Here is a 15,122-nt window from a genome sequence, read left to right as displayed (position 1 = left end):
TTATTCGACGAGCGTCGAACCATCGTCGAGCTCCAGCCAGCGTCGCCATGGTTGCTGCTTCTTCTGCCCCGTCTTCATCTTCTTCGACGAGCGTCGAACCATCATCGAGCTCCAGCCAGCTTCACCTGCTGCCTCTTCTGCTTCGTTTTTGCCAGTCCGTCGACCTCCAGCCTCACGTCCAACCGACCCTTCGAGTCGCCGAAAAAACCAGTACGATGCCTCCCTCACGTCCAAACAACCATAGCTGTTTCGAGGTTAAAAGAGAAGGCGGGTTTTTCGTTGAGTCGAGATCCGGTACGTCGAGGTTGTTGTCCGAGTTTCTGTTCCGTTAAGGTCATTTCTGGTTAGTTGGTTTAAGTTTCATTTCTGTCCTTATTTTGTTTGATATTCTCGGATCTGAAATCAGTATATGTTTGATTCTTTTCTTGTTCGTTGTTTATCATTTCTTGATTATTTCTTCAGTTTGTTTTTATTCATTTGTTCTTGTTTAGTTTAATATAGAAGTGTGTTGGTTGTAATGTTGTTAGATTTAATTTGAAGTTCAATTGATTTTTGAGTTTAGTGATTTAAATCTACTTGTTTGTTATGTTCAATTTGTTACTGCTATTGAATCTGAAAGTATGTTTGTTGTCAAAAAATGTTGTTCAGTCAAAATGATTTCAGTTGTTTCTTTATTGTTCATCATATGGTTTGGTTCCATGAATCCTTAGTCTTTGTTTTGATGATATTTGACATAATCTGAGTTTCTAGCTTAAATTTGTTGATGAAATTTGATTAGGAATTGGTTATAGCTGCTATAGTTTGGTTAATTGATTTAGGAGGATTGGATATTACTGATGGGGTAGAATGGTAATTTCAGTAGTTTCAGGGGCATTTTCGGGATTTTAAGTTTTAGCAATTGATTAATTTGAGTGTTCTGTCCACTAAGCGCTAATATATTAAAATAATACATAAAATAATACGTAGTGGGGAACAAGACATAATGGTGGGAAATTAATACATTGTTTAATATAGTGGGGGATAAAACATGCGGTATTGGTGCAATAAGGGAATTAAATAAGGAAAAGATATGTGTTAGGGGGAATTAATATATTGTTTAATATAGTGGGGGACAAAACATTAGGTAGTGGGATTCAAAAAGGGGATGGGTAGAAGATGATGAGATTTAATTTAAGTTCTTCAAAGTTTGGCTATAAAAAAAAGAGCTTGACACAAGTAAAGGAGGTTTTTCTGAATATTAAGAGGGAATTTTCAGAATATTAGGAGAGGATTTCTGAACATTAAGAGAGATTTGAGGATTTTTCGGAAAAGAAAAAAAAACATTCTGGAAATCTAAAAAGAGAGTAGTATACACCCGATATACACTCTGGATACACTGGATATACAGAGGGAGAATTTAAGGGTTAAACATTAACTGGTCTTTCAATCTAAAAAAGGTTCACTTTGTTTCTGCCCGTTGATTGCTGTTGGTGTTTTGGATTTTCATTTGGTTTGTTCCTTGAGTTTGGTTGGTTATTTGCTACTACTTCACTGGTTATTGCTGGATTTTTTGCTTGATTTTAAAATCTGTCACTGGTTTCTCGTTGCTGGTTGTTACTGGTTGTTGGGTGTTGTTGTTGTTATATGCTACTGCATTTCTGCTGATCTTCCTCTTCTTTTGCTTCCAATATCAGGTACACAATTAATACACCGGTTCTTGTAGAATGGAAACTGAAGCATAAATATGAAATGAAGAGTTGAAATTCTGAATTTATCTTAGTTATATTCCGAATTTTAGTTGTATATGTACATTATTTAACTTCCTCTAATTAGAATCATGTAGTTGTTTGATATATATAATGGAACATCTGACAATAGCTTAGTGGACGAATTGTCTATGTATGCTAGTTAAAGAAACTAATGGTGTAGTAGCTCTGTTCAGTTAGTTCATTATGGTTTGATGATTATCATATCTCAAAAAGCATGTTAGCTGATTTAGACTTGTCTTAAACATTTAACAGTTAGCTCATTAAACAAATAGCCCGTTTTGAAACTTGTAGGAATATTGTTTAGCTAGATACTACTGGTTAATTTCAGCATATAAATAGTTTAGGATTAAAATTAGATTGCTAAGTTCTTTAATTTGGCAAACTGTGAGCATGTGTAGTATGATGTAACTAGGTAGTAACATATGAATGAGATGGCCCGTGTCCAATTTTGTACCATACACGTTGGGCATGGGCCCGCATTGGCAACGGACTGCCCTGCTTGCATCATTTTCAGATTTTACGAATCACATTCGGAACCCAACTATAACAACTCGTAAGCATGTAAATAAATTAGGACCTTTTCTCTTTCATTTTTAGAGACAAATTTAACAGAAAAAATGTAGGCACTTTAGTATTATCCTTTTACAATAAGCGAGATGAGCCTCGCCCAATAAAACGCACAAGTTGCGGGGCCCTCAATAATTGGTTAATAATTGTATAGACTTCGTATTCGGCCGTTTAGCAAATTTCACGGCCTTACCCAAAATAATGATACGCTAGTCGCTTTAGGCGCGTACTTTAAGTAACATTACCTTCTTAAACCCGGGTGCACATTTATGTGACCCAAATCCAAATCTCAACAAAGTCGAAATGTGTCTCTAACCACGGGTGCATTGATGTGACGTGGTTCGAGATGTGTTTTCACGACGTTGCAATTCTCGTTGAAAAATAACAATAATAAAAGCGATAAAAGTTTAAATTTGCACATAGGTTCATAATTGTATAAAATCAGACAATCAAGCCGAATATGACAGTTGAGGGACCGTGCTAGAACCTCGGAACTCGGGAATGCCTAACACCTTCTCCCGGGTTAACAAAATTCCTTATCCGGATTTCTGGTTTGCGGACTGTAATACAGAGTCATTCTTTTCCTCGATTATGGATTAAAACCGGTGACTTGGGACACCATAAATCTCCCAAGTGGCGACTCTAAAACAAATAAATAAATCCCGTTTAGATTGTCCTTTAATTGGAAAAAACTCCCTTCCGCGCCCTTTTGCGGCGGCGCGGGCGAAAAAGGAGGTGTGACAATGAGCATCTACTAACCGACTAAAACAGAAAGAGTCTACATAGTCTATTACATAACTAAAACAAGAAAAAATAAGATAGAGGGAGAAGCACTGGGTTGCGAACGCCGGACAGCTACCTAGTGAATCTCCGAATCTGCTGGAAGCTCTCAACCCTCGCAAGCAGGACCTGATGCGCCCGAATCTGTACATGGGGTGTAGGGAGTAAAGTGAGTACTCCAACTCAGTGAGTAATAACAATAAATGAAGACTAAGCAATAAGAAATCACGTAAAGGCACATCAACATGCTATAAGGAAGCAGTATAAAGTCAGTAAAAGCAATGAAACAATGAAAACATATAAAGTCATCTTAGTTCAGTTTAAGCTTCTTTAAAATACCGTTTTAACAGTTAAGCAAGTAAATGACAGGCAGCTAGAAAAGATAAATACATAAAGAACCGCCCCTCGGGCACAATACCAACAGAATCAACCCCTCGGGCAACACATGGAACAACACCAGCCCCTCGGGCTATATCTCATATCACAATGGGTACCCGCGCTTACTGGGGATGTTCAGACTCCTGGAAGGGCCCCTTACGGCCCAAGCACAATATCAATCCATCTCGTGGCATAATCAATAGGCTCTCGACCTTATATCAACAATCCACCTCGTGGCGTACAATCTCAGGCCCTCAGCCTCATAAGCATAGATCAGTGTATCCTCACAACACAGGCCCTCGGCCTTACTCAGTCAGAATCTCATAAGCCATTGGGCAATATTAAAATATGATGGTCAGCCCAAATTATCATTTAAAATATAATTTAATGTGTTAAAACAGAGTAAACATGACTGAGTTATGAAAACAGTAGAATATAGCATGACTGAGTGCAAGTATAAAGTCAAAACAGTGAGGAAATATTAGTAAAAATCCCCTAAAGGTCCAAATAGTTGGCACGAGGCCCAAATATGACATTCAACCCAAAACATGATGATAACAAACAATTTTCTATCAAATATGCAGTAAAATAGTCATTCGGGGCGGACTAAGTCACAATCTCCAACGTTGCACGACCCCACGCTCGCCATCTAGCATGTGCGTCACCTCAATATAGCACAACAATGTGTAATCCGGGGTTTCATATCCTCAAAATTACATTTAAAATCATTACTCACCTCAATCCGGTTCAAACTCTAGCTCGCATGCCTTTGCCCCTCGAATCGGCCTCAACTCGCGTTGAATCTATCCAAAATCAGAATCACGACGTCAACATATGCTAAGGGAACGAAGCCCATGGGAAAATAATTAATTTACAACATAAATCCCGAAATTAACCAAAACCCGACCCCCGATCCCACGTCTCGGAATTCGATAAAATTTACATCAATACATTCCTTATCTCCCCCCAAGTTCATACATATCAAAAGTCCCAAAATCCGACTACAAATGGCCCCTCAAATCCTCAAGTCAAGGTCTCCAATACCAAGCACTAATTTTCCAATTTTTAACCCTTAATTTCCATAATTACAGCTCTAATCTATGAAATAATACCATAGAAACGAGTTTTAGGTTCAACAATCTTACCTCCAGACGATATCCCTTGATTCCCTCATCAAAATCTCCCAAAAAGTTCCAAAACCAACTTAGAAATGGTGGAATAACCCAAAAATTTGCGAAGGAAATAATTTATACCGTCTGGCCCAAGCATTTCACACCTGCGGCCAAAACTTCCGCTCCTGTGGTACCGCTTTTGCGGTCCATAAACCACTTCTGCGATTTTCAATTAAGCTACCTCCCGCACCTGCGACCCTATCTCCGCATGTGCGGTCACGCATGTGCGGTTCACATACTGCATCTGTGGTTTCACTTAACAAAGCCTTTGGCCACATCTGCGGCTCCAAGCACGCTTCTGCGAGACTGCACCTGCGGTCCCCTAGCCGCAGGTGCGGTTATGATAGCAATGGAACATCTTCAGTTGCCAAAACCAATTTCCAAACTTTCAGCCAACTATCCGAAATCACCCCGAGGCCCCCGGGACCTCAACCAAAAGCACAAACACATCATATACCACCATCTAAACTTATACCAATCTTCAAAACACCTCAAACAACATCGAATCAACTAAAACACATCGGATTCAAGCCTAAGTTTCCAAATCTTCCGAATTACGCTTTTGATAAAGAAGTCTACCAAACCACATCCGAATGACCTGAAATTTTGCACACACATCCCAAATGACACAACGGTCCTACTGCAACTCTCGGAATTCCATTACGACCCTTGTATCAAAATCTCACCTATCAACCGGAAAATGCCAAAATACCAATTTCGCCAATTCAAGCCTAAATCTACTCCGGACCTCCAAAACACATTCCGATCACGCTCCTAAGTCCCAAATCATCTCATGAAGCTGTCCGAACCATCAGAACTCACCTTCGAGCCCTCTAACATATAAGTCAACTTAAGCTTCCTCAAAAGAGACTAAGTGTCTCAAACCTTACCAAAATCTTTTCGAACCCGAGCCAACCAACCCGATCACACATAGAACCGATAAACAAAGTAATAAGAAGCATAAATGAGAGAAACGGAGCGGTAACTGATGAGACGACTGGCCGGGTCGTCACAATTATTTATTGGAATTGTTGAAATATCCACACTCCACATTATAAAGGACATTTGTTCTTGATGACTTGTACCTGGAATGCAATCAAGTATGATCGAGAAATATTTTGCTTCTATAATTTTATTTTTAATTTCACTTGCCAATAAGTTTATCAATTCATTTTGTATTCTATGACCAAGGAAATGACTATGAATTTCATCATGCTTAATTCATCGAATATGTTCTTGCATGACGGGGTCAAATTCTGCAATCATTTCAATTAAACTTACAAAAATTCCATTATTCTCTTGATATATCTTTTTATTTTTTTCTCTAATTGCCAAATTATTTTTTCCAAGAGTTTTTATCACGGCAATAATTCTTGATAATACATTTTTCCAATGCTCTCTATCTCTATTGATTTGTTCTTGAACATCTTTATAGATTATTTTATCTTTTTGCAGTCTCATTTCTAAATCAATCCATGCAGCCATGTTAATAATATGTTCATTTGTTGTTTCATGAGTTTTGAGCTTAGTACTAATATTTCTCCAATCATTACTACCTTCACCAGCTAGTTTACTACTACAAGTTCCGGAACTCGAACTAAACAACTTACAACAAAAAAAATACTTTATCTAAATCTTTAGATTAAACTAACCATCTTCTATCATGTCTTTCACCGTTTGCCAATTTTTGAATATAATGTGCAGTAGAAAAATGTCTTGAAAAATTATCATTTGGAAAATTCGTGTCAATTATTATAATTGGTCCCTTTTCTACTAATAGATCTGTCTACTTTGTATCTACATTAGTCCATTGACTAGGATTATATATATATATATATATATATATATATATATATATATATATATATATATATATATATATATATATATATATTTGTAGGAGTTAAATTATCTATTTCATTTATAAGGTCTTGATTCTTTTGAGGATTTATTTCCGATTTGTCACTTACTTATTCTTTTTCTACTTGAATATTATTAATTTTAGAATTATCTAACTCAATTGAATTACTAACTTGCTCATCTATAGAACACTCCCAAATTTTCTGATTCTTGAATTGAAGAACAAAGTATAAAAACATAATATAGAAAAGTGCACACGTTTTTGTTTTCACTTTGCTTGAGAAAGTTGTGACTTCTAATAGAAGAGTTAAAACTTTAAAGTAAAAGTTATACTTATTTATGTACTACAACCAATAAGAATATATTCCTACCTAACTGAATATTTTCCAAGATATCCTCTTTAAAGAGGGACTCTTTCCATTCCCAAAAGGACTCTTTCCATCCTCAAAAAGTTAGTAACGTTAGTTCTTACCATGTAGTTGTACTTTCAGATTTTTATTTAGAATTTTTACATTCCTATACACTATATGAAACTATATTACCCTCTCTACTAAAGTTTTACTATAATTACATTTTATATACCCAATTATCATTTATGTACATTTTAAAGGAATTAATGATAATAATTAATGTCCTAAAAATACTCTAACATATTTTCCGCTCCCCCAAGTTTCTCTCTCTCCATATCCCACCCCTTCCCCCACGTATCTTGCACAAGAGAGCAACAATTCCACCATTGAAAACCATTAAAAAGCTTTGAAACTTTGAATTCGAATTTGGGTTTTCAAAAACATTATTTGTTTGAATTGGATGTTGTTGCAAAGAATTGAGAATTTTCTCTACGTCTCTCTATCTCTCAATCCCAAATTTCAGTAATGTAAAGTAAAAAAAAGGAGAGCAGCAATTCCACCATTGGCAACCATTAAAAAGCTTTGAAGTTTTGAATTCGAATTTGAGTTTTCAAAAATCATTATTTGTTTGGATTGGGTGTTGTTGCAAATAATTGGGAATATAGTTTGGAGAAAAATTGTATTATGTTGTTTATATATATTTTTATTTATTTAACTATTGTATGAAAGTTGAACAACATTGTATAAAAATTATATTTAAGTTGTATGATATTGTAGTTGTATATAACTGAGTAGAAATAATGTATGAAAATTGTAGAAAAGTTGTATAATATATAATTAGTTGTATGAAATTTATTTTTACTATGTATAAATCATATACAAAATATACAAAAGACATATTGTATAAAATTTGTATTTAAGTTGTATGTTATTGTAGTTGTATTTAACTGGGTAGAAATAATATGTGAAAGTTGTAGATAAATTGTATAATATAGAATTAGTTGTATGAAATTTATTTTTACTATGTATAAATTAGACACAAAATATACAAAAGATATATTGTATAAAATTTATATAAAAATTGTATTTAAGTGGTATTATATTGTAGTTGTATATAACTGAGTAGAAATAATGTATGAAAGTTGTAGATTAGTAAAATTATATTCTGTTTAGCTGTATAAAATTTATTTTTACTATGTATAAATCAGATACAAAATATACAAAAGACATATTATATAAAACTTGTATTTAAGGTGTAGAAACAAAGCTTATTCCATGGCAACTATTGTATAAAATTTGTATATACAATAAAATTTTATACAAAGCTTTGCCAGAGAAATTAATGATACAAAGCTCAGCACAGGCGTCACCTTATCTAGTAATACATAAAAAGGATTACAAAGATAGACAAAATATAAGCACCGGCCTAAAAAAGGGTTATTTGTGCACTTTCCGCCTTTTAAGTTGGCTAAATCCCAGGACAATAACGTAGGGTTTTAGATAGGAGAATCATAATTTTGATTTCGTGCAGAGAGAAAAATGTGGAGATCACCGTACTAACTACTAAATGCAAAGAGGAAAGCCACTGATAGATAAAAGAGAAAAACTGTGCCCCTGCGAGATGATAGTGATAGATGAACAATGTCTGGTGGCAATGCTTGAAAGCCTTTATTTTTGTAAAACTTTAGGTATTCTTTCTCGGAGGAGATATAAATCCTGGTGGTAGCCTTCAGGGTTCGGCACTGTATGAACATGCAATTGTCACGATTTTTCACCATCGGAAGTCATGATAGCGCCTACTAATGTGAGCTAGGCAAGCCAACTGTTTGAACAAATTTTCTTTTTACCAATTTATATTCCTTAACAATTATAAAGCAATAACGTGTAAACAACGGAAATTACAATAAGCGGAAGAAAGCAATAAATTATCTGAATATGTATCTAATACAACTGTTTGACTATCGATTACCCAGAACTGGTGTCACAGTTTCACAGACGATCTAAGAATACTACATACAAAGTCTGAAAAATAAAAGATACACTGTTTTTGAACTAAAGAAACGAAACAGGAGTAAAAGGATAGAGCGAAATGCCAGGGCCTGCGGACGCCTGCAGGACTACCTTGGATCTCCGCGTGGACTGAAGGCAGCCACCCAATATACGGTCCAAAAGCTGCTGCTCCGGGATCTGCACACAATACAGAGTGTAGTATCAGTACAACCGACCCCATGTGCTGGTAAGTGTCTGGCCTAACCTCAGCGAAGTAGTGACGAGGCTAGGACCAGACTACCAAATAAACCTGTGCAATTTAACTATATACAACAGAAAAGAAGAACATAAATATACAGTCAAGTATGGGAGGAGTAACATGCTGCGGGGGAACTATCAATCTAGAATAGAAAGACATATCTCAGATATCAACAAAGAATCAGAAATCAATAAGTGCACGGCATCACCCTTCGTGCTTTTACTCTCGTCCTTACCAAAGCAATCCAGTAATGAAAATGTGCACGGCATCACCTTTCGTGCTTTTACTCTCATCCTCACCATATAGTCAATATAATCGGCACGGAATGGTACATCGTGCGGCACAACATCACCCTTCGTGCTTTACACTCTTCCCTCACAAATCATACACGGCATCACCCTTCGTGCTTTAATACTCTCTCACCAAAACAATACACGACATCACCCTTCGTGCTTTAACACTCTTCCTCACCCAATCAATAATCACAAACAATAGAGCAGGGGAATAAATGAAATTACGATAAGAATCTCGGAAAGGGAATAATAGTTCAACAATCAAGTCCCGTCGAGGGAACAACATCAATGTCCCGGTAAAGAAGATAACATTAAAAGCAATAATATCCCGGCAAGGGAGATAATATAATGATTCTCTTCTCTTTTTCACTTTTTGTTACAACCCATATCTACATGTGTTAGTTCATGCCATATATTAGTTAATATAAATCCAAGAAGGAATTATCTTTGAGATGATAAGAAGTTAATCATATTGGTCTTAAGTGATACAAGAGTGTATAAGAGTGATTAACAAGTATTAGAAGTTAAACGAATCAAGGATGTTGTAACTCATATTTTCAGGTAAATCTAGCAGTGCTTAATACACTCAAGAGGTCATGTATTAATGTATTTTAATCATATAATATCCGTATCATAAGTCTTGAAATCAAACGAGTTATGAAACAAAAGTCGACAAAAGTTGTCGCAACTTAGGTTCATAATTTTACTTAAACATTAGGTCAAATGTTTCTAAGATTTTCTCCTAATTTACAAGGTATTACGGGGTGATCTACCCACCAAATTAAATATCAATTAGTCTAGTTTCTCCCACATTAAACCGTTCATCGATACGATCTCGGAGTAGAGAGATATTCGCGTTTTCGCGAGACTGCGCCAAGCACCTCTCTATGGGGCCCACTAAGGCGGTTTAAGATATTTGGACCTATATAGGATGCCTCCAACCCGTTTTAAGTCATTTATTTTCACTATTTTCAGACCTTAGAACCCTAGTAACATCCTCTCAAGGTTCTCTCAAGATTCAAGACCCAAAAAAGGGCAAACAACACAAATCAAGTGTCGGGAATTCCGTGGCGCTAGTAAGTCTCTTGTTCTTCATGTTGTTGCTCATTTTTGTGTTGTTCCAGCTCGTGTGGGAGGTTGTTTTAATGGGTTTATGTTCTGTAAATACTCCCTCATATTCTTAATATCAATCCTAGGTGTTTTCAAGCCTTCTAAAGTGATTCTAGTGCTGAAAAACACTAATTGATCGCTAGTTTCGCTTTCTTGTTGTTGTGGCAGCATTGAAGGGACATTTCATGGAAATTTAAGGTCAAATTGGAGTTGTTATTTCTATATAAAGGTAATGAACCTCTTAATCTATATGTATTTAAGATTATCCAAGTTTCGGCTAAGCCATTGAAGCTAGAACTTGTGAAATATATATCGAAAGGCTTGGTAGTAATGTTATTGTTTTGTGGACTATTTTGCGTTGTTGTTGGGCTGCGTATTTTACTATTGTTTTGTGGATTTTTGGAGGAGTAAGTGTGTGGAGAAACACCATATATATGTAGGGTTGTGGGCTGATAGTTATTCGTAACATTTCCGGGTCGTTTGACACGACTACGGTGGTCGTCGTATGTATGAAGTGATTAGGCTGTGCGTGGACTATTTTGGGAAACTCAATATGTTTATTATTGATGTTGTTTGGGCTTTTTGGTGATTTTTTGAATGGTGTGAAGTCATATATATAGGGGAGGTGCTATCCGTTTCATCGTAAAATAGGTTGTGGTCGATACATAATAGTTATGACGCTTAAATGATAACGATAGTATCGTTTCTCTTATTGTAGACTAAGGAGTTGTGACAATTGTATAGCTTGATATTTGGGCAATATATACAAGGTATGTGAGGCTATCCCTTTCCTTCTTTTGCACGACTCCGATTGTACATAATGTAATGAACGAGCTTCCAAGATACTCTACTCTTAGAAGCTAGCAGTACTTACATTGTTTTCCCTCTTATGGAACGACTGATGTTAATGTTGCTTCTCTTATTCTTATGTTATCAATGTTGTTGATACTTCCTGATTCTTATAAGGTTCATAGTGAAGAGTTAGTCCTAATAACGTGTACAGAGGATACCGACCTTACGTCACTCCGAAAGGTTTAGAATGTGATTCCATGAGTCGAGCGTGCATTATATATATGTATCTATTTTACTCTACCGAGCCACGCTATAGTTGGCCGGGTGCGGCACCTATTGTGCAACCACTGATCAATTGGGTTTTACCGAGCTTCACATAGACGGGTACGATTCTACCGAGCCTTATGATGGCCGGGTATGTTTTTTACCGAGCCTATTATGGCCGGGTACGATATGATGATGATGATGCCTACAGAGGCGAATGTTTTAAAGGTTTATGTATTTATACATATGTATCATGCATTTCATGTCAGTAGCCCTCAGAGGTACTAAGATGTTACAGGTTGTATATTCTCTATCCTTGCTTACATTACTGATCGTATTTATGGTTCCCTGCCTTACATACTCAGTACTTTATTCATACTGACGTCCTTTTATTTGTGGACGCTGCATGTCGTGCTGCAGGTCCTGATAGACAGGCAGGTGCAGCTCCTTCACCACAGTAGGCTGTCCAATTCAGCGGTGATTGGCGAGATCCCTTCTCCGTACTTGCCTTGGTCTGGGTATGTTGGGGCCCTGTTCCGGCTATGTTGCAGCACTTATGTTCCTTTAGAGGCTCATAGACAGGTGTCGACTCATGTATAGTTTGGTATGCCTTGTCGGCTAGTTTTTGTTGTATAGTCTTTCATGGTAGCGTGGTAGCTCGTACCTTATATATAGTTTCTTGATTGTCTGGTCATCCCATATTATATATGTTCATGTCATCAGTTTTTATTGTTGGTTGTCCATGATCCACGTCTACCATTTATATTGATCTCGTCAGCCGTAAAAGATAATAAAGAAGGTTAGATAAAATGTACGTTGGTGCTCGGCAAGTATGGTCGGGTGCTAGTCATGGCCCTCCAGTTTGGGTCGTGACACTTTTACTTCACAACTTTGAGCCAATGCTCTAAAAGATTCAATTTTCACTTGTACTTTCACATTTCATTGTACAACTTGAGCTAACGCTCCTCGATGTTCAAATGTCACAATTACTTCCACAAACTTTGCCCAACAATAGAAATCATCATCAAAGCATGAATAATACAATGAAGCCATACTAATCACAATATAAGACTCACAGGCATGCTTGACACCAACGTATAGATACTCATCACCATGCCTATACGTCATACTCAACAAATACCATATAGCAAATAGGACTCGACTCCTAATGCCTCAAGCTAAGGTTAGACCAAACATTTACCTCGATGCCACAAACACAATTCAAGCCTATATCGTCGCTTTACCTCTTGATTGGATCACGCCCAACTATACTTTATAAAAGGACAATGCGGACGTTGCAAATATAACCTGAGTATTTATGCCCAGAGTCGAATCCATAGAGAATTAACCTATCAATTACTTTCGTTGGACTTACTAAATTCTTTAGAATCAACTTCCCCAAACGTTGTGAATAACAGTTGATGGTATATTTAATAACTAAGATTGAAAGTCAATAAACAGTTGTAAACTAAATATGCTTAAGTTGTGAACAATAATGAGAAGGTTCTAAGGTAGTGATTTCCCCTATTGACGGAATCCCTTCTGTTTATGTTTCATATAGATTTACCAACACATCTCTATCAATCATGAACACTCTTTTTACCGTGAATCTCTCCCGAGTAATCACGATAATTTACTAGACGCACTCTCCTGAGATACGCTAGCTGGCTTTGTTTATATAGTTCACTTTAGATTGCACCCAAGACTTCGTTATCCCTAATACCACCTTTAAACCCGCAGTTATAGATCCCTCTTATACTTTGAGAGTGGTGTTGTTCAACAATCACCTAAATATGCACTCTCTCCCGAGTTATGCACATTGATTAGGCACAGCTAATTGAGGATCCTGTCAATTAACTACAACAAACACGTAGTTGAACAAATAGAGATTACACTGGCAAACTATATTAACATAATCAAGAAGTTCATCCTTCAATAGGTTCTATCAAAACCCTAGACAAAGGATTTAGCTACTCATGACAGTGGGTAAATAAACTATAAAAATATTCATGATCAAAATTGCAAGAAAAATAAAGAAAAGAAGAAAATATGATGTTTTGAGTGATCTCTCACACTTGTTTCTCTTGCCAAAGTACTCACTAAAACATTCCATGCCTCCCTTAGGCGAGTTCTATTGTTTAATATAGGGTTTTGGGCTAAAAATCCCGTGTTTTGCACTTCAGTCCCTCAATTTTCCGCTTCCTATCGCGGTCCTACCGCGGTTACGCCAGGACCGCGGCCAACTAGCCTCTCAGAATCCGCAACAGCCTTCTGCCACGGTCCGACCGCGGTTACGCCGGGACCGCGGCAGTCCATCTCCAGTTCTGGTTTTGCTGCCTTCGCGTGGTGCACTTAGCGGATATTGTAAGATTGGCCTCTTTTTCTAAGTAATTGATCCCAAAAGTACTCCATAAACTTCTTTTATTGTATATAGCCTGCAAAACATGCAAATCACTAATCAGAGCATTTTGTTATCACTTTTTACCATAAAAACTATACAAGAAGGTGGTTCTTTAGGGCCTAATTATAGTCCAATTCACCTATTATCATGATTCCACCACCATTTCGCTCGTATCTAGCCATAAGTTACTTAATTACATCAACAAATGCTAAATGAATCAATTCTAATACATGAAAATGAGTTTTCTAAAGTTTCACCCAAAAAGTCAAAAATTGCCCCGGGCCCACATGGTCAAAACCCGAGGTTCTAACCAAAACCCGATTACCCATTCCTCCACGAACCCAAATATATAATTTGTTTTGAAATCGAACCTCAAAACGAGATCCAAATCCTCAATTTTTTGAAAAACCTAGGTTCTACCCAAAACACTCAATTCCCCCCCATGAAAATCATTGATTTTGAGTTGAAATCATGTGAAAAGATGTTAATGATTGAAGGAAACGAGTTAAAATTGACTTATAATCGATTTGGAAGAAGAGTTGTCTTTGAAAAATCGCTCAAGAGTGTTTTCGTTTTGAAAGAATGTGAAAAATAAAAGATTTTCGGCTAAGTTATAAAATTGCAGGTTGCAGATGTCGCATTTGCGACCAGGGTTCGCAATTGCGAACCCAGACTTCTACTAAGTTGGGAATGCGAACAACTTCTCGCATTTGCGAGTTGGGAATTGCGAAGAATGCGTCGCATTTGCGACGACTGGCTAAAAGGGGAGGCATCAAATTTGCGATCAATTCCTCGCATTTGCGACAAGGCTTTCGCGTTTGCGAACTCGCATTTGCGAGCCGGTCTTCACAAATGCGAAGCCTGCAGGCCTGCAATGCAACAACTGAAGTATGCACTTCCGTAAGTCCAAAAATTCACCCCGTGGCCTATCCAAAACTCACCCGAGCCCTCGGGGCTCCAAACCAAACATGCACACCAACCTAAAAACATCATACAGACTCGCTCGTGCATTCAAATCACTAAAATAACATCAACAACTATGAATTTAACATCAAAATCATGAAATTTCTCAAGAATTTCAAAATTTTCAATTTTCTCAAAAACGATCCGATTCACATCGTTTCAAGTCCGTACCTTACCAAATTTCACAGACTCATCT

The sequence above is a fragment of the Nicotiana tabacum genome, chromosome 9 (genome assembly GCF_000715075.1).
Source record: "Nicotiana tabacum cultivar K326 chromosome 9, ASM71507v2, whole genome shotgun sequence".
NCBI lineage: Eukaryota > Viridiplantae > Streptophyta > Magnoliopsida > Solanales > Solanaceae > Nicotiana > Nicotiana tabacum.
The sequence above is the reverse complement of the archived record's forward strand: the minus strand, read 5'-3'. Positions refer to the sequence as shown.